General features: G+C 47.7%; 16 non-coding genes across 16 annotated transcripts; all 16 read right to left on the reverse strand.

Moving 5' to 3' along the window:
- Positions 1 to 1,229: 1,229 nt before the first annotated feature.
- Positions 1,230 to 1,348, reverse strand: LOC126307872 (5S ribosomal RNA). The gene has a single exon (XR_007553841.1). It is a non-coding gene; the product is annotated as a 5S ribosomal RNA (ribosomal RNA).
- A 1,471-nt stretch (positions 1,349 to 2,819) lies between these two features.
- On the reverse strand, positions 2,820 to 2,938 carry LOC126307885 (5S ribosomal RNA). Its single transcript, XR_007553852.1, has one exon. It is a non-coding gene; the product is annotated as a 5S ribosomal RNA (ribosomal RNA).
- Positions 2,939 to 4,398: 1,460 nt separating this feature from the next.
- On the reverse strand, positions 4,399 to 4,517 carry LOC126307897 (5S ribosomal RNA). Its single transcript, XR_007553863.1, has one exon. It is a non-coding gene; the product is annotated as a 5S ribosomal RNA (ribosomal RNA).
- A 1,471-nt stretch (positions 4,518 to 5,988) lies between these two features.
- Positions 5,989 to 6,107, reverse strand: LOC126307909 (5S ribosomal RNA). Its single transcript, XR_007553867.1, has one exon. It is a non-coding gene; the product is annotated as a 5S ribosomal RNA (ribosomal RNA).
- A 1,471-nt stretch (positions 6,108 to 7,578) lies between these two features.
- Positions 7,579 to 7,697, reverse strand: LOC126307921 (5S ribosomal RNA). The gene has a single exon (XR_007553868.1). It is a non-coding gene; the product is annotated as a 5S ribosomal RNA (ribosomal RNA).
- A 1,471-nt stretch (positions 7,698 to 9,168) lies between these two features.
- On the reverse strand, positions 9,169 to 9,287 carry LOC126307927 (5S ribosomal RNA). Its single transcript, XR_007553869.1, has one exon. It is a non-coding gene; the product is annotated as a 5S ribosomal RNA (ribosomal RNA).
- Positions 9,288 to 10,758: 1,471 nt separating this feature from the next.
- On the reverse strand, positions 10,759 to 10,877 carry LOC126307929 (5S ribosomal RNA). Its single transcript, XR_007553870.1, has one exon. It is a non-coding gene; the product is annotated as a 5S ribosomal RNA (ribosomal RNA).
- Positions 10,878 to 12,348: 1,471 nt separating this feature from the next.
- Positions 12,349 to 12,467, reverse strand: LOC126307930 (5S ribosomal RNA). The gene has a single exon (XR_007553871.1). It is a non-coding gene; the product is annotated as a 5S ribosomal RNA (ribosomal RNA).
- Positions 12,468 to 13,938: 1,471 nt separating this feature from the next.
- On the reverse strand, positions 13,939 to 14,057 carry LOC126307931 (5S ribosomal RNA). Its single transcript, XR_007553872.1, has one exon. It is a non-coding gene; the product is annotated as a 5S ribosomal RNA (ribosomal RNA).
- Positions 14,058 to 15,528: 1,471 nt separating this feature from the next.
- On the reverse strand, positions 15,529 to 15,647 carry LOC126307933 (5S ribosomal RNA). Its single transcript, XR_007553874.1, has one exon. It is a non-coding gene; the product is annotated as a 5S ribosomal RNA (ribosomal RNA).
- A 1,471-nt stretch (positions 15,648 to 17,118) lies between these two features.
- LOC126307934 (5S ribosomal RNA) lies at positions 17,119 to 17,237 on the reverse strand. The gene has a single exon (XR_007553875.1). It is a non-coding gene; the product is annotated as a 5S ribosomal RNA (ribosomal RNA).
- A 1,471-nt stretch (positions 17,238 to 18,708) lies between these two features.
- On the reverse strand, positions 18,709 to 18,827 carry LOC126307935 (5S ribosomal RNA). The gene has a single exon (XR_007553876.1). It is a non-coding gene; the product is annotated as a 5S ribosomal RNA (ribosomal RNA).
- Positions 18,828 to 20,298: 1,471 nt separating this feature from the next.
- LOC126307794 (5S ribosomal RNA) lies at positions 20,299 to 20,417 on the reverse strand. Its single transcript, XR_007553771.1, has one exon. It is a non-coding gene; the product is annotated as a 5S ribosomal RNA (ribosomal RNA).
- A 1,471-nt stretch (positions 20,418 to 21,888) lies between these two features.
- Positions 21,889 to 22,007, reverse strand: LOC126307936 (5S ribosomal RNA). The gene has a single exon (XR_007553877.1). It is a non-coding gene; the product is annotated as a 5S ribosomal RNA (ribosomal RNA).
- A 1,471-nt stretch (positions 22,008 to 23,478) lies between these two features.
- On the reverse strand, positions 23,479 to 23,597 carry LOC126307937 (5S ribosomal RNA). The gene has a single exon (XR_007553878.1). It is a non-coding gene; the product is annotated as a 5S ribosomal RNA (ribosomal RNA).
- A 1,471-nt stretch (positions 23,598 to 25,068) lies between these two features.
- On the reverse strand, positions 25,069 to 25,187 carry LOC126307938 (5S ribosomal RNA). The gene has a single exon (XR_007553879.1). It is a non-coding gene; the product is annotated as a 5S ribosomal RNA (ribosomal RNA).
- Between the last annotated feature and the right edge of the window lie 1,239 nt (positions 25,188 to 26,426).

The following is a 26,426-nucleotide window of genomic DNA, read 5'->3' on the forward strand; positions in this document are numbered from 1 at the left end:
TTTTTGTTTACAAATTTGCCGTTGTGCACTGCTACAAAACAATATGCCCTGACGTATTTCACAACATTTCTGTCACTTCATACTGTTTTGTTATTTCCAGAGACTCTTTGGAAGTCTTCCTTGGCGCACTCTTTTCAAACTGAGTTCCTTAATATCGTATCTTACGATAGTTTAAAATCAGTATGGAAGCATCTTTGTCACATGAGAAAGGTAGCATGAAAAAAGGGCTGGCAGGGGTAGTGACAAGATAGCAAGAAATGAAGACAGAGGGAAGCGTTCTCACCTGCCTGACACTCGTCGCGCTTCCAGATATTTGCGTAATTTGCACGGTTCATTCTCGGCTGTCCCCTTCCGTCCCGACTTGTCCCGACTTTGCTCGCTGCCGCTCGGGTCGCGGTCCATATGACAGCACAAGTACGAGAAGCATCTGCGAGATGGGCGCGGCCCGAACCGGCGAGTCCGAGGCGCCGTGTGCGGGCGTTCGGAGCTACCAGTGCCGCTCTGTGCTGCGCTGTGCCGTGGAAAGGTGCGAAAACATGCACACAAGACACAGGCTTTTCGGCAAAGTATACATCTCTTGTAGCGACGAAAGGTAAATTTTTGTTTACAAATTTGCCCTTGTGCACTGCTACAAAACAATATGCCCTGACGTTTTTCACAACATTTCTGTCACTTCATACTGTTTTTATTATTCCAGAGACTCTTTGGAAGTCTTACTTGGCGCACTCTTTTCAAACTGAGTTCCTTAATATCGTATCTTACGATAGTTTAAAATCAGTATGGAAGCATCTTTGTCACATGAGAAAGGTCGCATGAAAAAAGGGCTGGCAGGAGTAGTGACAAGAAAGCAAGAAATGAAGACAGCCAGAGTTCCCAGGCGGTCGCCGATCCGAATACTGACGTTGTTGCTTTTCTTCGGTGGTCGGACGGGAACAGGTCTTTCTTTAATGTAGTTAGTTTTTGGAATTTAGCGCTCCTACAAAACAGTACTCTCTGACGCGTTTCAAGAGCACATCTGTCGATTCGCAGTGTTTCGTTATTTTCAACGAGATCCTAGCACTCTTCCTCCGCGCATTCTTGTTCAAACTGAGTTCATTACTGTAATTTCGCATCTTACGTTTAATACAGTAGTTTAAAATGCTTGTGGAAGCATCTTTGTCGCACCTGAGAGTTTTTCATGAAAAGAGGGCTGGCAGGTGTAGTGACATAAAATTTAAAAGAAGAGAGGGAGCCAACAGCACCCGGTGTTCCCAGGCGGTCACCCATCCAAGTACTAACCGGGCCCGATGTTGCTTAACTTCGGTGATCGGACGAGAACCGGTGTATTCAACATGGTATGGCCGTTGGCGTCCTTATACAGTAGCCGCACGGCAGAAGAAGGCTTCGCCTCTCCTCCCAACACACGCAATCGCCGTTTTCGGTGGCACATTTGACGCAAAGCACGTCCTTCCACCTCGAAGGCGACGCGCAGTGCGGCGCGCCGCCACGTGGGTCAGACGCACAACACAGCTGCTCGTTGCACCGCCTGTCATTCGTTTGTTCGACAAAGTATCCATCTCTTGTAGCGATGGAAGGTAAATTTTTGTTTACAAATTTGCCGTTGTGCACTGCTACAAAACAATATGCCCTGACGTATTTCACAACATTTCTGTCACTTCATACTGTTTTGTTATTTCCAGAGACTCTTTGGAAGTCTTCCTTGGCGCACTCTTTTCAAACTGAGTTCCTTAATATCGTATCTTACGATAGTTTAAAATCAGTATGGAAGCATCTTTGTCACATGAGAAAGGTAGCATGAAAAAAGGGCTGGCAGGGGTAGTGACAAGATAGCAAGAAATGAAGACAGAGGGAAGCGTTCTCACCTGCCTGACACTCGTCGCGCTTCCAGATATTTGCGTAATTTGCACGGTTCATTCTCGGCTGTCCCCTTCCGTCCCGACTTGTCCCGACTTTGCTCGACTGCCGCTCGCTGCCGCTCGGGTCGCGGTCCATATGACAGCACAAGTACGAGAAGCATCTGCGAGATGGGCGCGGCCCGAACCGGCGAGTCCGAGGCGCCGTGTGCGGGCGTTCGGAGCTACCAGTGCCGCTCTGTGCTGCGCTGTGCCGTGGAAAGGTGCGAAAACATGCACACAAGACACAGGCTTTTCGGCAAAGTATACATCTCTTGTAGCGACGAAAGGTAAATTTTTGTTTACAAATTTGCCCTTGTGCACTGCTACAAAACAATATGCCCTGACGTTTTTCACAACATTTCTGTCACTTCATACTGTTTTTATTATTCCAGAGACTCTTTGGAAGTCTTACTTGGCGCACTCTTTTCAAACTGAGTTCCTTAATATCGTATCTTACGATAGTTTAAAATCAGTATGGAAGCATCTTTGTCACATGAGAAAGGTAGCATGAAAAAAGGGCTGGCAGGAGTAGTGACAAGAAAGCAAGAAATGAAGACAGCCAGAGTTCCCAGGCGGTCGCCGATCCGAATACTGACGTTGTTGCTTTTCTTCAGTGGTCGGACGGGAACAGGTCTTTCTTTAATGTAGTTAGTTTTTGGAATTTAGCGCTCCTACAAAACAGTACTCTCTGACGCGTTTCAAGAGCACATCTGTCGATTCGCAGTGTTTCGTTATTTTCAACGAGATCCTAGCACTCTTCCTCCGCGCATTCTTGTTCAAACTGAGTTCATTACTGTAATTTCGCATCTTACGTTTAATACAGTAGTTTAAAATGCTTGTGGAAGCATCTTTGTCGCACCTGAGAGTTTTTCATGAAAAGAGGGCTGGCAGGTGTAGTGACATAAAATTTAAAAGAAGAGAGGGAGCCAACAGCACCCGGTGTTCCCAGGCGGTCACCCATCCAAGTACTAACCGGGCCCGATGTTGCTTAACTTCGGTGATCGGACGAGAACCGGTGTATTCAACATGGTATGGCCGTTGGCGTCCTTATACAGTAGCCGCACGGCAGAAGAAGGCTTCGCCTCTCCTCCCAACACACGCAATCGCCGTTTTCGGTGGCACATTTGACGCAAAGCACGTCCTTCCACCTCGAAGGCGACGCGCAGTGCGGCGCGCCGCCACGTGGGTCAGACGCACAACACAGCTGCTCGTTGCACCGCCTGTCATTCGTTTGTTCGACAAAGTATCCATCTCTTGTAGCGATGGAAGGTAAATTTTTGTTTACAAATTTGCCGTTGTGCACTGCTACAAAACAATATGCCCTGACGTATTTCACAACATTTCTGTCACTTCATACTGTTTTGTTATTTCCAGAGACTCTTTGGAAGTCTTCCTTGGCGCACTCTTTTCAAACTGAGTTCCTTAATATCGTATCTTACGATAGTTTAAAATCAGTATGGAAGCATCTTTGTCACATGAGAAAGGTAGCATGAAAAAAGGGCTGGCAGGGGTAGTGACAAGATAGCAAGAAATGAAGACAGAGGGAAGCGTTCTCACCTGCCTGACACTCGTCGCGCTTCCAGATATTTGCGTAATTTGCACGGTTCATTCTCGGCTGTCCCCTTCCGTCCCGACTTGTCCCGACTTTGCTCGCTGCCGCTCGGGTCGCGGTCCATATGACAGCACAAGTACGAGAAGCATCTGCGAGATGGGCGCGGCCCGAACCGGCGAGTCCGAGGCGCCGTGTGCGGGCGTTCGGAGCTACCAGTGCCGCTCTGTGCTGCGCTGTGCCGTGGAAAGGTGCGAAAACATGCACACAAGACACAGGCTTTTCGGCAAAGTATACATCTCTTGTAGCGACGAAAGGTAAATTTTTGTTTACAAATTTGCCCTTGTGCACTGCTACAAAACAATATGCCCTGACGTTTTTCACAACATTTCTGTCACTTCATACTGTTTTTATTATTCCAGAGACTCTTTGGAAGTCTTACTTGGCGCACTCTTTTCAAACTGAGTTCCTTAATATCGTATCTTACGATAGTTTAAAATCAGTATGGAAGCATCTTTGTCACATGAGAAAGGTCGCATGAAAAAAGGGCTGGCAGGAGTAGTGACAAGAAAGCAAGAAATGAAGACAGCCAGAGTTCCCAGGCGGTCGCCGATCCGAATACTGACGTTGTTGCTTTTCTTCGGTGGTCGGACGGGAACAGGTCTTTCTTTAATGTAGTTAGTTTTTGGAATTTAGCGCTCCTACAAAACAGTACTCTCTGACGCGTTTCAAGAGCACATCTGTCGATTCGCAGTGTTTCGTTATTTTCAACGAGATCCTAGCACTCTTCCTCCGCGCATTCTTGTTCAAACTGAGTTCATTACTGTAATTTCGCATCTTACGTTTAATACAGTAGTTTAAAATGCTTGTGGAAGCATCTTTGTCGCACCTGAGAGTTTTTCATGAAAAGAGGGCTGGCAGGTGTAGTGACATAAAATTTAAAAGAAGAGAGGGAGCCAACAGCACCCGGTGTTCCCAGGCGGTCACCCATCCAAGTACTAACCGGGCCCGATGTTGCTTAACTTCGGTGATCGGACGAGAACCGGTGTATTCAACATGGTATGGCCGTTGGCGTCCTTATACAGTAGCCGCACGGCAGAAGAAGGCTTCGCCTCTCCTCCCAACACACGCAATCGCCGTTTTCGGTGGCACATTTGACGCAAAGCACGTCCTTCCACCTCGAAGGCGACGCGCAGTGCGGCGCGCCGCCACGTGGGTCAGACGCACAACACAGCTGCTCGTTGCACCGCCTGTCATTCGTTTGTTCGACAAAGTATCCATCTCTTGTAGCGATGGAAGGTAAATTTTTGTTTACAAATTTGCCGTTGTGCACTGCTACAAAACAATATGCCCTGACGTATTTCACAACATTTCTGTCACTTCATACTGTTTTGTTATTTCCAGAGACTCTTTGGAAGTCTTCCTTGGCGCACTCTTTTCAAACTGAGTTCCTTAATATCGTATCTTACGATAGTTTAAAATCAGTATGGAAGCATCTTTGTCACATGAGAAAGGTAGCATGAAAAAAGGGCTGGCAGGGGTAGTGACAAGATAGCAAGAAATGAAGACAGAGGGAAGCGTTCTCACCTGCCTGACACTCGTCGCGCTTCCAGATATTTGCGTAATTTGCACGGTTCATTCTCGGCTGTCCCCTTCCGTCCCGACTTGTCCCGACTTTGCTCGACTGCCGCTCGCTGCCGCTCGGGTCGCGGTCCATATGACAGCACAAGTACGAGAAGCATCTGCGAGATGGGCGCGGCCCGAACCGGCGAGTCCGAGGCGCCGTGTGCGGGCGTTCGGAGCTACCAGTGCCGCTCTGTGCTGCGCTGTGCCGTGGAAAGGTGCGAAAACATGCACACAAGACACAGGCTTTTCGGCAAAGTATACATCTCTTGTAGCGACGAAAGGTAAATTTTTGTTTACAAATTTGCCCTTGTGCACTGCTACAAAACAATATGCCCTGACGTTTTTCACAACATTTCTGTCACTTCATACTGTTTTTATTATTCCAGAGACTCTTTGGAAGTCTTACTTGGCGCACTCTTTTCAAACTGAGTTCCTTAATATCGTATCTTACGATAGTTTAAAATCAGTATGGAAGCATCTTTGTCACATGAGAAAGGTAGCATGAAAAAAGGGCTGGCAGGAGTAGTGACAAGAAAGCAAGAAATGAAGACAGCCAGAGTTCCCAGGCGGTCGCCGATCCGAATACTGACGTTGTTGCTTTTCTTCAGTGGTCGGACGGGAACAGGTCTTTCTTTAATGTAGTTAGTTTTTGGAATTTAGCGCTCCTACAAAACAGTACTCTCTGACGCGTTTCAAGAGCACATCTGTCGATTCGCAGTGTTTCGTTATTTTCAACGAGATCCTAGCACTCTTCCTCCGCGCATTCTTGTTCAAACTGAGTTCATTACTGTAATTTCGCATCTTACGTTTAATACAGTAGTTTAAAATGCTTGTGGAAGCATCTTTGTCGCACCTGAGAGTTTTTCATGAAAAGAGGGCTGGCAGGTGTAGTGACATAAAATTTAAAAGAAGAGAGGGAGCCAACAGCACCCGGTGTTCCCAGGCGGTCACCCATCCAAGTACTAACCGGGCCCGATGTTGCTTAACTTCGGTGATCGGACGAGAACCGGTGTATTCAACATGGTATGGCCGTTGGCGTCCTTATACAGTAGCCGCACGGCAGAAGAAGGCTTCGCCTCTCCTCCCAACACACGCAATCGCCGTTTTCGGTGGCACATTTGACGCAAAGCACGTCCTTCCACCTCGAAGGCGACGCGCAGTGCGGCGCGCCGCCACGTGGGTCAGACGCACAACACAGCTGCTCGTTGCACCGCCTGTCATTCGTTTGTTCGACAAAGTATCCATCTCTTGTAGCGATGGAAGGTAAATTTTTGTTTACAAATTTGCCGTTGTGCACTGCTACAAAACAATATGCCCTGACGTATTTCACAACATTTCTGTCACTTCATACTGTTTTGTTATTTCCAGAGACTCTTTGGAAGTCTTCCTTGGCGCACTCTTTTCAAACTGAGTTCCTTAATATCGTATCTTACGATAGTTTAAAATCAGTATGGAAGCATCTTTGTCACATGAGAAAGGTAGCATGAAAAAAGGGCTGGCAGGGGTAGTGACAAGATAGCAAGAAATGAAGACAGAGGGAAGCGTTCTCACCTGCCTGACACTCGTCGCGCTTCCAGATATTTGCGTAATTTGCACGGTTCATTCTCGGCTGTCCCCTTCCGTCCCGACTTGTCCCGACTTTGCTCGACTGCCGCTCGCTGCCGCTCGGGTCGCGGTCCATATGACAGCACAAGTACGAGAAGCATCTGCGAGATGGGCGCGGCCCGAACCGGCGAGTCCGAGGCGCCGTGTGCGGGCGTTCGGAGCTACCAGTGCCGCTCTGTGCTGCGCTGTGCCGTGGAAAGGTGCGAAAACATGCACACAAGACACAGGCTTTTCGGCAAAGTATACATCTCTTGTAGCGACGAAAGGTAAATTTTTGTTTACAAATTTGCCCTTGTGCACTGCTACAAAACAATATGCCCTGACGTTTTTCACAACATTTCTGTCACTTCATACTGTTTTTATTATTCCAGAGACTCTTTGGAAGTCTTACTTGGCGCACTCTTTTCAAACTGAGTTCCTTAATATCGTATCTTACGATAGTTTAAAATCAGTATGGAAGCATCTTTGTCACATGAGAAAGGTAGCATGAAAAAAGGGCTGGCAGGAGTAGTGACAAGAAAGCAAGAAATGAAGACAGCCAGAGTTCCCAGGCGGTCGCCGATCCGAATACTGACGTTGTTGCTTTTCTTCAGTGGTCGGACGGGAACAGGTCTTTCTTTAATGTAGTTAGTTTTTGGAATTTAGCGCTCCTACAAAACAGTACTCTCTGACGCGTTTCAAGAGCACATCTGTCGATTCGCAGTGTTTCGTTATTTTCAACGAGATCCTAGCACTCTTCCTCCGCGCATTCTTGTTCAAACTGAGTTCATTACTGTAATTTCGCATCTTACGTTTAATACAGTAGTTTAAAATGCTTGTGGAAGCATCTTTGTCGCACCTGAGAGTTTTTCATGAAAAGAGGGCTGGCAGGTGTAGTGACATAAAATTTAAAAGAAGAGAGGGAGCCAACAGCACCCGGTGTTCCCAGGCGGTCACCCATCCAAGTACTAACCGGGCCCGATGTTGCTTAACTTCGGTGATCGGACGAGAACCGGTGTATTCAACATGGTATGGCCGTTGGCGTCCTTATACAGTAGCCGCACGGCAGAAGAAGGCTTCGCCTCTCCTCCCAACACACGCAATCGCCGTTTTCGGTGGCACATTTGACGCAAAGCACGTCCTTCCACCTCGAAGGCGACGCGCAGTGCGGCGCGCCGCCACGTGGGTCAGACGCACAACACAGCTGCTCGTTGCACCGCCTGTCATTCGTTTGTTCGACAAAGTATCCATCTCTTGTAGCGATGGAAGGTAAATTTTTGTTTACAAATTTGCCGTTGTGCACTGCTACAAAACAATATGCCCTGACGTATTTCACAACATTTCTGTCACTTCATACTGTTTTGTTATTTCCAGAGACTCTTTGGAAGTCTTCCTTGGCGCACTCTTTTCAAACTGAGTTCCTTAATATCGTATCTTACGATAGTTTAAAATCAGTATGGAAGCATCTTTGTCACATGAGAAAGGTAGCATGAAAAAAGGGCTGGCAGGGGTAGTGACAAGATAGCAAGAAATGAAGACAGAGGGAAGCGTTCTCACCTGCCTGACACTCGTCGCGCTTCCAGATATTTGCGTAATTTGCACGGTTCATTCTCGGCTGTCCCCTTCCGTCCCGACTTGTCCCGACTTTGCTCGACTGCCGCTCGCTGCCGCTCGGGTCGCGGTCCATATGACAGCACAAGTACGAGAAGCATCTGCGAGATGGGCGCGGCCCGAACCGGCGAGTCCGAGGCGCCGTGTGCGGGCGTTCGGAGCTACCAGTGCCGCTCTGTGCTGCGCTGTGCCGTGGAAAGGTGCGAAAACATGCACACAAGACACAGGCTTTTCGGCAAAGTATACATCTCTTGTAGCGACGAAAGGTAAATTTTTGTTTACAAATTTGCCCTTGTGCACTGCTACAAAACAATATGCCCTGACGTTTTTCACAACATTTCTGTCACTTCATACTGTTTTTATTATTCCAGAGACTCTTTGGAAGTCTTACTTGGCGCACTCTTTTCAAACTGAGTTCCTTAATATCGTATCTTACGATAGTTTAAAATCAGTATGGAAGCATCTTTGTCACATGAGAAAGGTAGCATGAAAAAAGGGCTGGCAGGAGTAGTGACAAGAAAGCAAGAAATGAAGACAGCCAGAGTTCCCAGGCGGTCGCCGATCCGAATACTGACGTTGTTGCTTTTCTTCAGTGGTCGGACGGGAACAGGTCTTTCTTTAATGTAGTTAGTTTTTGGAATTTAGCGCTCCTACAAAACAGTACTCTCTGACGCGTTTCAAGAGCACATCTGTCGATTCGCAGTGTTTCGTTATTTTCAACGAGATCCTAGCACTCTTCCTCCGCGCATTCTTGTTCAAACTGAGTTCATTACTGTAATTTCGCATCTTACGTTTAATACAGTAGTTTAAAATGCTTGTGGAAGCATCTTTGTCGCACCTGAGAGTTTTTCATGAAAAGAGGGCTGGCAGGTGTAGTGACATAAAATTTAAAAGAAGAGAGGGAGCCAACAGCACCCGGTGTTCCCAGGCGGTCACCCATCCAAGTACTAACCGGGCCCGATGTTGCTTAACTTCGGTGATCGGACGAGAACCGGTGTATTCAACATGGTATGGCCGTTGGCGTCCTTATACAGTAGCCGCACGGCAGAAGAAGGCTTCGCCTCTCCTCCCAACACACGCAATCGCCGTTTTCGGTGGCACATTTGACGCAAAGCACGTCCTTCCACCTCGAAGGCGACGCGCAGTGCGGCGCGCCGCCACGTGGGTCAGACGCACAACACAGCTGCTCGTTGCACCGCCTGTCATTCGTTTGTTCGACAAAGTATCCATCTCTTGTAGCGATGGAAGGTAAATTTTTGTTTACAAATTTGCCGTTGTGCACTGCTACAAAACAATATGCCCTGACGTATTTCACAACATTTCTGTCACTTCATACTGTTTTGTTATTTCCAGAGACTCTTTGGAAGTCTTCCTTGGCGCACTCTTTTCAAACTGAGTTCCTTAATATCGTATCTTACGATAGTTTAAAATCAGTATGGAAGCATCTTTGTCACATGAGAAAGGTAGCATGAAAAAAGGGCTGGCAGGGGTAGTGACAAGATAGCAAGAAATGAAGACAGAGGGAAGCGTTCTCACCTGCCTGACACTCGTCGCGCTTCCAGATATTTGCGTAATTTGCACGGTTCATTCTCGGCTGTCCCCTTCCGTCCCGACTTGTCCCGACTTTGCTCGACTGCCGCTCGCTGCCGCTCGGGTCGCGGTCCATATGACAGCACAAGTACGAGAAGCATCTGCGAGATGGGCGCGGCCCGAACCGGCGAGTCCGAGGCGCCGTGTGCGGGCGTTCGGAGCTACCAGTGCCGCTCTGTGCTGCGCTGTGCCGTGGAAAGGTGCGAAAACATGCACACAAGACACAGGCTTTTCGGCAAAGTATACATCTCTTGTAGCTACGAAAGGTAAATTTTTGTTTACAAATTTGCCCTTGTGCACTGCTACAAAACAATATGCCCTGACGTTTTTCACAACATTTCTGTCACTTCATACTGTTTTTATTATTCCAGAGACTCTTTGGAAGTCTTACTTGGCGCACTCTTTTCAAACTGAGTTCCTTAATATCGTATCTTACGATAGTTTAAAATCAGTATGGAAGCATCTTTGTCACATGAGAAAGGTAGCATGAAAAAAGGGCTGGCAGGAGTAGTGACAAGAAAGCAAGAAATGAAGACAGCCAGAGTTCCCAGGCGGTCGCCGATCCGAATACTGACGTTGTTGCTTTTCTTCAGTGGTCGGACGGGAACAGGTCTTTCTTTAATGTAGTTAGTTTTTGGAATTTAGCGCTCCTACAAAACAGTACTCTCTGACGCGTTTCAAGAGCACATCTGTCGATTCGCAGTGTTTCGTTATTTTCAACGAGATCCTAGCACTCTTCCTCCGCGCATTCTTGTTCAAACTGAGTTCATTACTGTAATTTCGCATCTTACGTTTAATACAGTAGTTTAAAATGCTTGTGGAAGCATCTTTGTCGCACCTGAGAGTTTTTCATGAAAAGAGGGCTGGCAGGTGTAGTGACATAAAATTTAAAAGAAGAGAGGGAGCCAACAGCACCCGGTGTTCCCAGGCGGTCACCCATCCAAGTACTAACCGGGCCCGATGTTGCTTAACTTCGGTGATCGGACGAGAACCGGTGTATTCAACATGGTATGGCCGTTGGCGTCCTTATACAGTAGCCGCACGGCAGAAGAAGGCTTCGCCTCTCCTCCCAACACACGCAATCGCCGTTTTCGGTGGCACATTTGACGCAAAGCACGTCCTTCCACCTCGAAGGCGACGCGCAGTGCGGCGCGCCGCCACGTGGGTCAGACGCACAACACAGCTGCTCGTTGCACCGCCTGTCATTCGTTTGTTCGACAAAGTATCCATCTCTTGTAGCGATGGAAGGTAAATTTTTGTTTACAAATTTGCCGTTGTGCACTGCTACAAAACAATATGCCCTGACGTATTTCACAACATTTCTGTCACTTCATACTGTTTTGTTATTTCCAGAGACTCTTTGGAAGTCTTCCTTGGCGCACTCTTTTCAAACTGAGTTCCTTAATATCGTATCTTACGATAGTTTAAAATCAGTATGGAAGCATCTTTGTCACATGAGAAAGGTAGCATGAAAAAAGGGCTGGCAGGGGTAGTGACAAGATAGCAAGAAATGAAGACAGAGGGAAGCGTTCTCACCTGCCTGACACTCGTCGCGCTTCCAGATATTTGCGTAATTTGCACGGTTCATTCTCGGCTGTCCCCTTCCGTCCCGACTTGTCCCGACTTTGCTCGACTGCCGCTCGCTGCCGCTCGGGTCGCGGTCCATATGACAGCACAAGTACGAGAAGCATCTGCGAGATGGGCGCGGCCCGAACCGGCGAGTCCGAGGCGCCGTGTGCGGGCGTTCGGAGCTACCAGTGCCGCTCTGTGCTGCGCTGTGCCGTGGAAAGGTGCGAAAACATGCACACAAGACACAGGCTTTTCGGCAAAGTATACATCTCTTGTAGCGACGAAAGGTAAATTTTTGTTTACAAATTTGCCCTTGTGCACTGCTACAAAACAATATGCCCTGACGTTTTTCACAACATTTCTGTCACTTCATACTGTTTTTATTATTCCAGAGACTCTTTGGAAGTCTTACTTGGCGCACTCTTTTCAAACTGAGTTCCTTAATATCGTATCTTACGATAGTTTAAAATCAGTATGGAAGCATCTTTGTCACATGAGAAAGGTAGCATGAAAAAAGGGCTGGCAGGAGTAGTGACAAGAAAGCAAGAAATGAAGACAGCCAGAGTTCCCAGGCGGTCGCCGATCCGAATACTGACGTTGTTGCTTTTCTTCAGTGGTCGGACGGGAACAGGTCTTTCTTTAATGTAGTTAGTTTTTGGAATTTAGCGCTCCTACAAAACAGTACTCTCTGACGCGTTTCAAGAGCACATCTGTCGATTCGCAGTGTTTCGTTATTTTCAACGAGATCCTAGCACTCTTCCTCCGCGCATTCTTGTTCAAACTGAGTTCATTACTGTAATTTCGCATCTTACGTTTAATACAGTAGTTTAAAATGCTTGTGGAAGCATCTTTGTCGCACCTGAGAGTTTTTCATGAAAAGAGGGCTGGCAGGTGTAGTGACATAAAATTTAAAAGAAGAGAGGGAGCCAACAGCACCCGGTGTTCCCAGGCGGTCACCCATCCAAGTACTAACCGGGCCCGATGTTGCTTAACTTCGGTGATCGGACGAGAACCGGTGTATTCAACATGGTATGGCCGTTGGCGTCCTTATACAGTAGCCGCACGGCAGAAGAAGGCTTCGCCTCTCCTCCCAACACACGCAATCGCCGTTTTCGGTGGCACATTTGACGCAAAGCACGTCCTTCCACCTCGAAGGCGACGCGCAGTGCGGCGCGCCGCCACGTGGGTCAGACGCACAACACAGCTGCTCGTTGCACCGCCTGTCATTCGTTTGTTCGACAAAGTATCCATCTCTTGTAGCGATGGAAGGTAAATTTTTGTTTACAAATTTGCCGTTGTGCACTGCTACAAAACAATATGCCCTGACGTATTTCACAACATTTCTGTCACTTCATACTGTTTTGTTATTTCCAGAGACTCTTTGGAAGTCTTCCTTGGCGCACTCTTTTCAAACTGAGTTCCTTAATATCGTATCTTACGATAGTTTAAAATCAGTATGGAAGCATCTTTGTCACATGAGAAAGGTAGCATGAAAAAAGGGCTGGCAGGGGTAGTGACAAGATAGCAAGAAATGAAGACAGAGGGAAGCGTTCTCACCTGCCTGACACTCGTCGCGCTTCCAGATATTTGCGTAATTTGCACGGTTCATTCTCGGCTGTCCCCTTCCGTCCCGACTTGTCCCGACTTTGCTCGACTGCCGCTCGCTGCCGCTCGGGTCGCGGTCCATATGACAGCACAAGTACGAGAAGCATCTGCGAGATGGGCGCGGCCCGAACCGGCGAGTCCGAGGCGCCGTGTGCGGGCGTTCGGAGCTACCAGTGCCGCTCTGTGCTGCGCTGTGCCGTGGAAAGGTGCGAAAACATGCACACAAGACACAGGCTTTTCGGCAAAGTATACATCTCTTGTAGCGACGAAAGGTAAATTTTTGTTTACAAATTTGCCCTTGTGCACTGCTACAAAACAATATGCCCTGACGTTTTTCACAACATTTCTGTCACTTCATACTGTTTTTATTATTCCAGAGACTCTTTGGAAGTCTTACTTGGCGCACTCTTTTCAAACTGAGTTCCTTAATATCGTATCTTACGATAGTTTAAAATCAGTATGGAAGCATCTTTGTCACATGAGAAAGGTAGCATGAAAAAAGGGCTGGCAGGAGTAGTGACAAGAAAGCAAGAAATGAAGACAGCCAGAGTTCCCAGGCGGTCGCCGATCCGAATACTGACGTTGTTGCTTTTCTTCAGTGGTCGGACGGGAACAGGTCTTTCTTTAATGTAGTTAGTTTTTGGAATTTAGCGCTCCTACAAAACAGTACTCTCTGACGCGTTTCAAGAGCACATCTGTCGATTCGCAGTGTTTCGTTATTTTCAACGAGATCCTAGCACTCTTCCTCCGCGCATTCTTGTTCAAACTGAGTTCATTACTGTAATTTCGCATCTTACGTTTAATACAGTAGTTTAAAATGCTTGTGGAAGCATCTTTGTCGCACCTGAGAGTTTTTCATGAAAAGAGGGCTGGCAGGTGTAGTGACATAAAATTTAAAAGAAGAGAGGGAGCCAACAGCACCCGGTGTTCCCAGGCGGTCACCCATCCAAGTACTAACCGGGCCCGATGTTGCTTAACTTCGGTGATCGGACGAGAACCGGTGTATTCAACATGGTATGGCCGTTGGCGTCCTTATACAGTAGCCGCACGGCAGAAGAAGGCTTCGCCTCTCCTCCCAACACACGCAATCGCCGTTTTCGGTGGCACATTTGACGCAAAGCACGTCCTTCCACCTCGAAGGCGACGCGCAGTGCGGCGCGCCGCCACGTGGGTCAGACGCACAACACAGCTGCTCGTTGCACCGCCTGTCATTCGTTTGTTCGACAAAGTATCCATCTCTTGTAGCGATGGAAGGTAAATTTTTGTTTACAAATTTGCCGTTGTGCACTGCTACAAAACAATATGCCCTGACGTATTTCACAACATTTCTGTCACTTCATACTGTTTTGTTATTTCCAGAGACTCTTTGGAAGTCTTCCTTGGCGCACTCTTTTCAAACTGAGTTCCTTAATATCGTATCTTACGATAGTTTAAAATCAGTATGGAAGCATCTTTGTCACATGAGAAAGGTAGCATGAAAAAAGGGCTGGCAGGGGTAGTGACAAGATAGCAAGAAATGAAGACAGAGGGAAGCGTTCTCACCTGCCTGACACTCGTCGCGCTTCCAGATATTTGCGTAATTTGCACGGTTCATTCTCGGCTGTCCCCTTCCGTCCCGACTTGTCCCGACTTTGCTCGACTGCCGCTCGCTGCCGCTCGGGTCGCGGTCCATATGACAGCACAAGTACGAGAAGCATCTGCGAGATGGGCGCGGCCCGAACCGGCGAGTCCGAGGCGCCGTGTGCGGGCGTTCGGAGCTACCAGTGCCGCTCTGTGCTGCGCTGTGCCGTGGAAAGGTGCGAAAACATGCACACAAGACACAGGCTTTTCGGCAAAGTATACATCTCTTGTAGCGACGAAAGGTAAATTTTTGTTTACAAATTTGCCCTTGTGCACTGCTACAAAACAATATGCCCTGACGTTTTTCACAACATTTCTGTCACTTCATACTGTTTTTATTATTCCAGAGACTCTTTGGAAGTCTTACTTGGCGCACTCTTTTCAAACTGAGTTCCTTAATATCGTATCTTACGATAGTTTAAAATCAGTATGGAAGCATCTTTGTCACATGAGAAAGGTAGCATGAAAAAAGGGCTGGCAGGAGTAGTGACAAGAAAGCAAGAAATGAAGACAGCCAGAGTTCCCAGGCGGTCGCCGATCCGAATACTGACGTTGTTGCTTTTCTTCGGTGGTCGGACGGGAACAGGTCTTTCTTTAATGTAGTTAGTTTTTGGAATTTAGCGCTCCTACAAAACAGTACTCTCTGACGCGTTTCAAGAGCACATCTGTCGATTCGCAGTGTTTCGTTATTTTCAACGAGATCCTAGCACTCTTCCTCCGCGCATTCTTGTTCAAACTGAGTTCATTACTGTAATTTCGCATCTTACGTTTAATACAGTAGTTTAAAATGCTTGTGGAAGCATCTTTGTCGCACCTGAGAGTTTTTCATGAAAAGAGGGCTGGCAGGTGTAGTGACATAAAATTTAAAAGAAGAGAGGGAGCCAACAGCACCCGGTGTTCCCAGGCGGTCACCCATCCAAGTACTAACCGGGCCCGATGTTGCTTAACTTCGGTGATCGGACGAGAACCGGTGTATTCAACATGGTATGGCCGTTGGCGTCCTTATACAGTAGCCGCACGGCAGAAGAAGGCTTCGCCTCTCCTCCCAACACACGCAATCGCCGTTTTCGGTGGCACATTTGACGCAAAGCACGTCCTTCCACCTCGAAGGCGACGCGCAGTGCGGCGCGCCGCCACGTGGGTCAGACGCACAACACAGCTGCTCGTTGCACCGCCTGTCATTCGTTTGTTCGACAAAGTATCCATCTCTTGTAGCGATGGAAGGTAAATTTTTGTTTACAAATTTGCCGTTGTGCACTGCTACAAAACAATATGCCCTGACGTATTTCACAACATTTCTGTCACTTCATACTGTTTTGTTATTTCCAGAGACTCTTTGGAAGTCTTCCTTGGCGCACTCTTTTCAAACTGAGTTCCTTAATATCGTATCTTACGATAGTTTAAAATCAGTATGGAAGCATCTTTGTCACATGAGAAAGGTAGCATGAAAAAAGGGCTGGCAGGGGTAGTGACAAGATAGCAAGAAATGAAGACAGAGGGAAGCGTTCTCACCTGCCTGACTCTCGTCGCGCTTCCAGATATTTGCGTAATTTGCACGGTTCATTCTCGGCTGTCCCCTTCCGTCCCGACTTGTCCCGACTTTGCTCGACTGCCGCTCGCTGCCGCTCGGGTCGCGGTCCATATGACAGCACAAGTACGAGAAGCATCTGCGAGATGGGCGCGGCCCGAACCGGCGAGTCCGAGGCGCCGTGTGCGGGCGTTCGGAGCTACCAGTGCCGCTCTGTGCTGCGCTGTGCCGTGGAAAGGTGCGAAAACATGCACACAAGACACAGGCTTTTCGGCAAAGTATACATCTCTTGTAGCGACGAAAGGTAAATTTTTGTTTACAAATTTGCCCTTGTGCACTGCTACAAAACAATATGCCCTGACGTTTTTCACAACATTTCTGTCACTTCATACTGTTTTTATTATTCCAGAGACTCTTTGGAAGTCTTACTTGGCGCACTCTTTTCAAACTGAGTTCCTTAATATCGTATCTTACGATAGTTTAAAATCAGTATGGAAGCATCTTTGTCACATGAGAAAGGTAGCATGAAAAAAGGGCTGGCAGGAGTAGTGACAAGAAAGCAAGAAATGAAGACAGCCAGAGTTCCCAGGCGGTCGCCGATCCGAATACTGACGTTGTTGCTTTTCTTCGGTGGTCGGACGGGAACAGGTCTTTCTTTAATGTAGTTAGTTTTTGGAATTTAGCGCTCCTACAAAACAGTACTCTCTGACGCGTTTCAAGAGCACATCTGTCGATTCGCAGTGTTTCGTTATTTTCAACGAGATCCTAGCACTCTTCCTCCGCGCATTCTTGTTCAAACTGAGTTCATTACTGTAATTTCGCATCTTACGTTTAATACAGTAGTTTAAAATGCTTGTGGAAGCATCTTTGTCGCACCTGAGAGTTTTTCATGAAAAGAGGGCTGGCAGGTGTAGTGACATAAAATTTAAAAGAAGAGAGGGAGCCAACAGCACCCGGTGTTCCCAGGCGGTCACCCATCCAAGTACTAACCGGGCCCGATGTTGCTTAACTTCGGTGATCGGACGAGAACCGGTGTATTCAACATGGTATGGCCGTTGGCGTCCTTATACACTAGCCGCACGGCAGAAGAAGGCTTCGCCTCTCCTCCCAACACACGCAATCGCCGTTTTCGGTGGCACATTTGACGCAAAGCACGTCCTTCCACCTCGAAGGCGACGCGCAGTGCGTCGCGCCGCCACGTGGGTCAGACGCACAACACAGCTGCTCGTTGCACCGCCTGTCATTCGTTTGTTCGACAAAGTATCCATCTCTTGTAGCGATGGAAGGTAAATTTTTGTTTACAAATTTGCCGTTGTGCACTGCTACAAAACAATATGCCCTGACGTATTTCACAACATTTCTGTCACTTCATACTGTTTTGTTATTTCCAGAGACTCTTTGGAAGTCTTCCTTGGCGCACTCTTTTCAAACTGAGTTCCTTAATATCGTATCTTACGATAGTTTAAAATCAGTATGGAAGCATCTTTGTCACATGAGAAAGGTAGCATGAAAAAAGGGCTGGCAGGGGTAGTGACAAGATAGCAAGAAATGAAGACAGAGGGAAGCGTTCTCACCTGCCTGACACTCGTCGCGCTTCCAGATATTTGCGTAATTTGCACGGTTCATTCTCGGCTGTCACCTTCCGTCCCGACTTGTCCCGACTTTGCTCGACTGCCGCTCGCTGCCCCTCGGGTCGCGGTCCATATGACAGCACAAGTACGAGAAGCATCTGCGAGATGGGGGCGGCCCGAACCGGCGAGTCCGAGGCGCCGTGTGCGGGCGTTCGGAGCTACCAGTGCCGCTCTGTGCTGCGCTGTGCCGTGGAAAGGTGCGAAAACATGCACACAAGACACAGGCTTTTCGGCAAAGTATACATCTCTTGTAGCGACGAAAGGTAAATTTTTGTTTACAAATTTGCCCTTGTGCACTGCTACAAAACAATATGCCCTGACGTTTTTCACAACATTTCTGTCACTTCATACTGTTTTTATTATTCCAGAGACTCTTTGGAAGTCTTACTTGGCGCACTCTTTTCAAACTGAGTTCCTTAATATCGTATCTTACGATAGTTTAAAATCAGTATGGAAGCATCTTTGTCACATGAGAAAGGTCGCATGAAAAAAGGGCTGGCAGGAGTAGTGACAAGAAAGCAAGAAATGAAGACAGCCAGAGTTCCCAGGCGGTCGCCGATCCGAATACTGACGTTGTTGCTTTTCTTCGGTGGTCGGACGGGAACAGGTCTTTCTTTAATGTAGTTAGTTTTTGGAATTTAGCGCTCCTACAAAACAGTACTCTCTGACGCGTTTCAAGAGCACATCTGTCGATTCGCAGTGTTTCGTTATTTTCAACGAGATCCTAGCACTCTTCCTCCGCGCATTCTTGTTCAAACTGAGTTCATTACTGTAATTTCGCATCTTACGTTTAATACAGTAGTTTAAAATGCTTGTGGAAGCATCTTTGTCGCACCTGAGAGTTTTTCATGAAAAGAGGGCTGGCAGGTGTAGTGACATAAAATTTAAAAGAAGAGAGGGAGCCAACAGCACCCGGTGTTCCCAGGCGGTCACCCATCCAAGTACTAACCGGGCCCGATGTTGCTTAACTTCGGTGATCGGACGAGAACCGGTGTATTCAACATGGTATGGCCGTTGGCGTCCTTATACAGTAGCCGCACGGCAGAAGAAGGCTTCGCCTCTCCTCCCAACACACGCAATCGCCGTTTTCGGTGGCACATTTGACGCAAAGCACGTCCTTCCACCTCGAAGGCGACGCGCAGTGCGGCGCGCCGCCACGTGGGTCAGACGCACAACACAGCTGCTCGTTGCACCGCCTGTCATTCGTTTGTTCGACAAAGTATCCATCTCTTGTAGCGATGGAAGGTAAATTTTTGTTTACAAATTTGCCGTTGTGCACTGCTACAAAACAATATGCCCTGACGTATTTCACAACATTTCTGTCACTTCATACTGTTTTGTTATTTCCAGAGACTCTTTGGAAGTCTTCCTTGGCGCACTCTTTTCAAACTGAGTTCCTTAATATCGTATCTTACGATAGTTTAAAATCAGTATGGAAGCATCTTTGTCACATGAGAAAGGTAGCATGAAAAAAGGGCTGGCAGGGGTAGTGACAAGATAGCAAGAAATGAAGACAGAGGGAAGCGTTCTCACCTGCCTGACACTCGTCGCGCTTCCAGATATTTGCGTAATTTGCACGGTTCATTCTCGGCTGTCACCTTCCGTCCCGACTTGTCCCGACTTTGCTCGACTGCCGCTCGCTGCCCCTCGGGTCGCGGTCCATATGACAGCACAAGTACGAGAAGCATCTGCGAGATGGGGGCGGCCCGAACCGGCGAGTCCGAGGCGCCGTGTGCGGGCGTTCGGAGCTACCAGTGCCGCTCTGTGCTGCGCTCTGCCGTGGAAAGGTGCGAAAACATGCACACAAGACACAGGCTTTTCGGCAAAGTATACATCTCTTGTAGCGACGAAAGGTAAATTTTTGTTTACAAATTTGCCCTTGTGCACTGCTACAAAACAATATGCCCTGACGTTTTTCACAACATTTCTGTCACTTCATACTGTTTTTATTATTCCAGAGACTCTTTGGAAGTCTTACTTGGCGCACTCTTTTCAAACTGAGTTCCTTAATATCGTATCTTACGATAGTTTAAAATCAGTATGGAAGCATCTTTGTCACATGAGAAAGGTCGCATGAAAAAAGGGCTGGCAGGAGTAGTGACAAGAAAGCAAGAAATGAAGACAGCCAGAGTTCCCAGGCGGTCGCCGATCCGAATACTGACGTTGTTGCTTTTCTTCGGTGGTCGGACGGGAACAGGTCTTTCTTTAATGTAGTTAGTTTTTGGAATTTAGCGCTCCTACAAAACAGTACTCTCTGACGCGTTTCAAGAGCACATCTGTCGATCCGCAGTGTTTCGTTATTTTCAACGAGATCCTAGCACTCTTCCTCCGCGCATTCTTGTTCAAACTGAGTTCATTACTGTAATTTCGCATCTTACGTTTAATACAGTAGTTTAAAATGCTTGTGGAAGCATCTTTGTCGCACCTGAGAGTTTTTCATGAAAAGAGGGCTGGCAGGTGTAGTGACATAAAATTTAAAAGAAGAGAGGGAGCCAACAGCACCCGGTGTTCCCAGGCGGTCACCCATCCAAGTACTAACTGGGCCCGATGTTGCTTAACTTCGGTGATCGGACGAGAACCGGTGTATTCAACATGGTATGGCCGTTGGCGTCCTTATACAGTAGCCGCACGGCAGAAGAAGGCTTCGCCTCTCCTCCCAACACACGCAATCGCCGTTTTCGGTGGCACATTTGACGCAAAGCACGTCCTTCCACCTCGAAGGCGACGCGCAGTGCGGCGCGCCGCCACGTGGGTCAGACGCACAACACAGCTGCTCGTTGCACCGCCTGTCATTCGTTTGTTCGACAAAGTATCCATCTCTTGTAGCGATGGAAGGTAAATTTTTGTTTACAAATTTGCCGTTGTGCACTGCTACAAAACAATATGCCCTGACGTATTTCACAACATTTCTGTCACTTCATACTGTTTTGTTATTTCCAGAGACTCTTTGGAAGTCTTCCTTGGCGCACTCTTTTCAAACTGAGTTCCTTAATATCGTATCTTACGATAGTTTAAAATCAGTATGGAAGCATCTTTGTCACATGAGAAAGGTAGCATGAAAAAAGGGCTGGCAGGGGTAGTGACAAGATAGCAAGAAATGAAGACAGAGGGAAGCGTTCTCACCTGCCTGACACTCGTCGCGCTTCCAGATATTTGCGTAATTTGCACGGTTCATTCTCGGCTGTCCCCTTCCGTCCCGACTTGTCCCGACTTTGCTCGACTGCCGCTCGCTGCCCCTCGGGTCGCGGTCCATATGACAGCACAAGTACGAGAAGCATCTGCGAGATGGGGGCGGCCCGAACCGGCGAGTCCGAGGCGCCGTGTGCGGGCGTTCGGAGCTACCAGTGCCGCTCTGTGCTGCGCTCTGCCGTGGAAAGGTGCGAAAACATGCACACAAGACACAGGCTTTTCGGCAAAGTATACATCTCTTGTAGCGACGAAAGGTAAATTTTTGTTTACAAATTTGCCCTTGTGCACTGCTACAAAACAATATGCCCTGACGTTTTTCACAACATTTCTGTCACTTCATACTGTTTTTATTATTCCAGAGACTCTTTGGAAGTCTTACTTGGCGCACTCTTTTCAAACTGAGTTCCTTAATATCGTATCTTACGATAGTTTAAAATCAGTATGGAAGCATCTTTGTCACATGAGAAAGGTAGCATGAAAAAAGGGCTGGCAGGAGTAGTGACAAGAAAGCAAGAAATGAAGACAGCCAGAGTTCCCAGGCGGTCGCCGATCCGAATACTGATGTTGTTGCTTTTCTTCGGTGGTCGGACGGGAACAGGTCTTTCTTTAATGTAGTTAGTTTTTGGAATTTAGCGCTCCTACAAAACAGTACTCTCTGACGCGTTTCAAGAGCACATCTGTCGATTCGCAGTGTTTCGTTATTTTCAACGAGATCCTAGCACTCTTCCTCCGCGCATTCTTGTTCAAACTGAGTTCATTACTGTAATTTCGCATCTTACGTTTAATACAGTAGTTTAAAATGCTTGTGGAAGCATCTTTGTCGCACCTGAGAGTTTTTCATGAAAAGAGGGCTGGCAGGTGTAGTGACATAAAATTTAAAAGAAGAGAGGGAGCCAACAGCACCCGGTGTTCCCAGGCGGTCACCCATCCAAGTACTAACCGGGCCCGATGTTGCTTAACTTCGGTGATCGGACGAGAACCGGTGTATTCAACATGGTATGGCCGTTGGCGTCCTTATACAGTAGCCGCACGGCAGAAGAAGGCTTCGCCTCTCCTCCCAACACACGCAATCGCCGTTTTCGGTGGCACATTTGACGCAAAGCACGTCCTTCCACCTCGAAGGCGACGCGCAGTGCGGCGCGCCGCCACGTGGGTCAGACGCACAACACAGCTGCTCGTTGCACCGCCTGTCATTCGTTTGTTCGACAAAGTATCCATCTCTTGTAGCGATGGAAGGTAAATTTTTGTTTACAAATTTGCCGTTGTGCACTGCTACAAAACAATATGCCCTGACGTATTTCACAACATTTCTGTCACTTCATACTGTTTTGTTATTTCCAGAGACTCTTTGGAAGTCTTCCTTGGCGCACTCTTTTCAAACTGAGTTCCTTAATATCGTATCTTACGATAGTTTAAAATCAGTATGGAAGCATCTTTGTCACATGAGAAAGGTAGCATGAAAAAAGGGCTGGCAGGGGTAGTGACAAGATAGCAAGAAATGAAGACAGAGGGAAGCGTTCTCACCTGCCTGACACTCGTCGCGCTTCCAGATATTTGCGTAATTTGCACGGTTCATTCTCGGCTGTCACCTTCCGTCCCGACTTGTCCCGACTTGGCTCGACTGCCGCTCGCTGCCCCTCGGGTCGCGGTCCATATGACAGCACAAGTACGAGAAGCATCTGCGAGATGGGCGCGGCCCGAACCGGCGAGCCCGAGGCGCCGTGTGCGGGCGTTCGGAGCTACCAGTGCCGCTCTGTGCTGCGCTCTGCCGTGGAAAGGTGCGAAAACATGCACACAAGACACAGGCTTTTCGGCAAAGTATACATCTCTTGTAGCGACGAAAGGTAAATTTTTGTTTACAAATTTGCCCTTGTGCACTGCTACAAAACAATATGCCCTGACGTTTTTCACAACATTTCTGTCACTTCATACTGTTTTTATTATTCCAGAGACTCTTTGGAAGTCTTACTTGGCGCACTCTTTTCAAACTGAGTTCCTTAATATCGTATCTTACGATAGTTTAAAATCAGTATGGAAGCATCTTTGTCACATGAGAAAGGTCGCATGAAAAAAGGGCTGGCAGGAGTAGTGACAAGAAAGCAAGAAATGAAGACAGCCAGAGTTCCCAGGCGGTCGCCGATCCGAATACTGACGTTGTTGCTTTTCTTCGGTGGTCGGACGGGAACAGGTCTTTCTTTAATGTAGTTAGTTTTTGGAATTTAGCGCTCCTACAAAACAGTACTCTCTGACGCGTTTCAAGAGCACATCTGTCGATTCGCAGTGTTTCGTTATTTTCAACGAGATCCTAGCACTCTTCCTCCGCGCATTCTTGTTCAAACTGAGTTCATTACTGTAATTTCGCATCTTACGTTTAATACAGTAGTTTAAAATGCTTGTGGAAGCATCTTTGTCGCACCTGAGAGTTTTTCATGAAAAGAGGGCTGGCAGGTGTAGTGACATAAAATTTAAAAGAAGAGAGGGAGCCAACAGCACCCGGTGTTCCCAGGCGGTCACCCATCCAAGTACTAACCGGGCCCGATGTTGCTTAACTTCGGTGATCGGACGAGAACCGGTGTATTCAACATGGTATGGCCGTTGGCGTCCTTATACAGTAGCCGCACGGCAGAAGAAGGCTTCGCCTCTCCTCCCAACACACGCAATCGCCGTTTTCGGTGGCACATTTGACGCAAAGCACGTCCTTCCACCTCGAAGGCGACGCGCAGTGCGGCGCGCCGCCACGTGGGTCAGACGCACAACACAGCTGCTCGTTGCACCGCCTGTCATTCGTTTGTTCGACAAAGTATCCATCTCTTGTAGCGATGGAAGGTAAATTTTTGTTTACAAATTTGCCGTTGTGCACTGCTACAAAACAATATGCCCTGACGTATTTCACAACATTTCTGTCACTTCATACTGTTTTGTTATTTCCAGAGACTCTTTGGAAGTCTTCCTTGGCGCACTCTTTTCAAACTGAGTTCCTTAATATCGTATCTTACGATAGTTTAAAATCAGTATGGAAGCATCTTTGTCACATGAGAAAGGTAGCATGAAAAAAGGGCTGGCAGGGGTAGTGACAAGATAGCAAGAAATGAAGACAGAGGGAAGCGTTCTCACCTGCCTGACACTCGTCGCGCTTCCAGATATTTGCGTAATTTGCACGGTTCATTCTCGGCTGTCACCTTCCGTCCCGACTTGTCCCGACTTTGCTCGACTGCCGCTCGCTGCCGCTCGGGTCGCGGTCCATATGACAGCACAAGTACGAGAAGCATCTGCGAGATGGGCGCGGCCCGAACCGGCGAGCCCGAGGCGCCGTGTGCGGGCGTTCGGAGCTACCAGTGCCGCTCTGTGCTGCGCTCTGCCGTGGAAAGGTGCGAAAACATGCACACAAGACACAGGCTTTTCGGCAAAGTATACATCTCTTGTAGCGACGAAAGGTAAATTTTTGTTTACAAATTTGCCCTTGTGCACTGCTACAAAACAATATGCCCTGACGTTTTTCACAACATTTCTGTCACTTCATACTGTTTTTATTATTCCAGAGACTCTTTGGAAGTCTTACTTGGCGCACTCTTTTCAAACTGAGTTCCTTAATATCGTATCTTACGATAGTTTAAAATCAGTATGGAAGCATCTTTGTCACATGAGAAAGGTCGCATGAAAAAAGGGCTGGCAGGAGTAGTGACAAGAAAGCAAGAAATGAAGACAGCCAGAGTTCCCAGGCGGTCGCCGATCCGAATACTGACGTTGTTGCTTTTCTTCGGTGGTCGGACGGGAACAGGTCTTTCTTTAATGTAGTTAGTTTTTGGAATTTAGCGCTCCTACAAAACAGTACTCTCTGACGCGTTTCAAGAGCACATCTGTCGATTCGCAGTGTTTCGTTATTTTCAACGAGATCCTAGCACTCTTCCTCCGCGCATTCTTGTTCAAACTGAGTTCATTACTGTAATTTCGCATCTTACGTTTAATACAGTAGTTTAAAATGCTTGTGGAAGCATCTTTGTCGCACCTGAGAGTTTTTCATGAAAAGAGGGCTGGCAGGTGTAGTGACATAAAATTTAAAAGAAGAGAGGGAGCCAACAGCACCCGGTGTTCCCAGGCGGTCACCCATCCAAGTACTAACCGGGCCCGATGTTGCTTAACTTCGGTGATCGGACGAGAACCGGTGTATTCAACATGGTATGGCCGTTGGCGTCCTTATACAGTAGCCGCACGGCAGAAGAAGGCTTCGCCTCTCCTCCCAACACACGCAATCGCCGTTTTCGGTGGCACATTTGACGCAAAGCACGTCCTTCCACCTCGAAGGCGACGCGCAGTGCGGCGCGCCGCCACGTGGGTCAGACGCACAACACAGCTGCTCGTTGCACCGCCTGTCATTCGTTTGTTCGACAAAGTATCCATCTCTTGTAGCGATGGAAGGTAAATTTTTGTTTACAAATTTGCCGTTGTGCACTGCTACAAAACAATATGCCCTGACGTATTTCACAACATTTCTGTCACTTCATACTGTTTTGTTATTTCCAGAGACTCTTTGGAAGTCTTCCTTGGCGCACTCTTTTCAAACTGAGTTCCTTAATATCGTATCTTACGATAGTTTAAAATCAGTATGGAAGCATCTTTGTCACATGAGAAAGGTAGCATGAAAAAAGGGCTGGCAGGGGTAGTGACAAGATAGCAAGAAATGAAGACAGAGGGAAGCGTTCTCACCTGCCTGACACTCGTCGCGCTTCCAGATATTTGCGTAATTTGCACGGTTCATTCTCGGCTGTCACCTTCAGTCCCGACTTGTCCCGACTTTGCTCGACTGCCGCTCGCTGCCGCTCGGGTCGCGGTCCATATGACAGCACAAGTACGAGAAGCATCTGCGAGATGGGGGCGGCCCGAACCGGCGAGTCCGAGGCGCCGTGTGCGGGCGTTCGGAGCTACCAGTGCCGCTCTGTGCTGCGCTGTGCCGTGGAAAGGTGCGAAAACATGCACACAAGACACAGGCTTTTCGGCAAAGTATACATCTCTTGTAGCGACGAAAGGTAAATTTTTGTTTACAAATTTGCCCTTGTGCACTGCTACAAAACAATATGCCCTGACGTTTTTCACAACATTTCTGTCACTTCATACTGTTTTTATTATTCCAGAGACTCTTTGGAAGTCTTACTTGGCGCACTCTTTTCAAACTGAGTTCCTTAATATCGTATCTTACGATAGTTTAAAATCAGTATGGAAGCATCTTTGTCACATGAGAAAGGTAGCATGAAAAAAGGGCTGGCAGGAGTAGTGACAAGAAAGCAAGAAATGAAGACAGCCAGAGTTCCCAGGCGGTCGCCGATCCGAATACTGACGTTGTTGCTTTTCTTCGGTGGTCGGACGGGAACAGGTCTTTCTTTAATGTAGTTAGTTTTTGGAATTTAGCGCTCCTACAAAACAGTACTCTCTGA

This window comes from Schistocerca gregaria, unplaced genomic scaffold (assembly GCF_023897955.1).
Source record: "Schistocerca gregaria isolate iqSchGreg1 unplaced genomic scaffold, iqSchGreg1.2 ptg000355l, whole genome shotgun sequence".
NCBI lineage: Eukaryota > Metazoa > Arthropoda > Insecta > Orthoptera > Acrididae > Schistocerca > Schistocerca gregaria.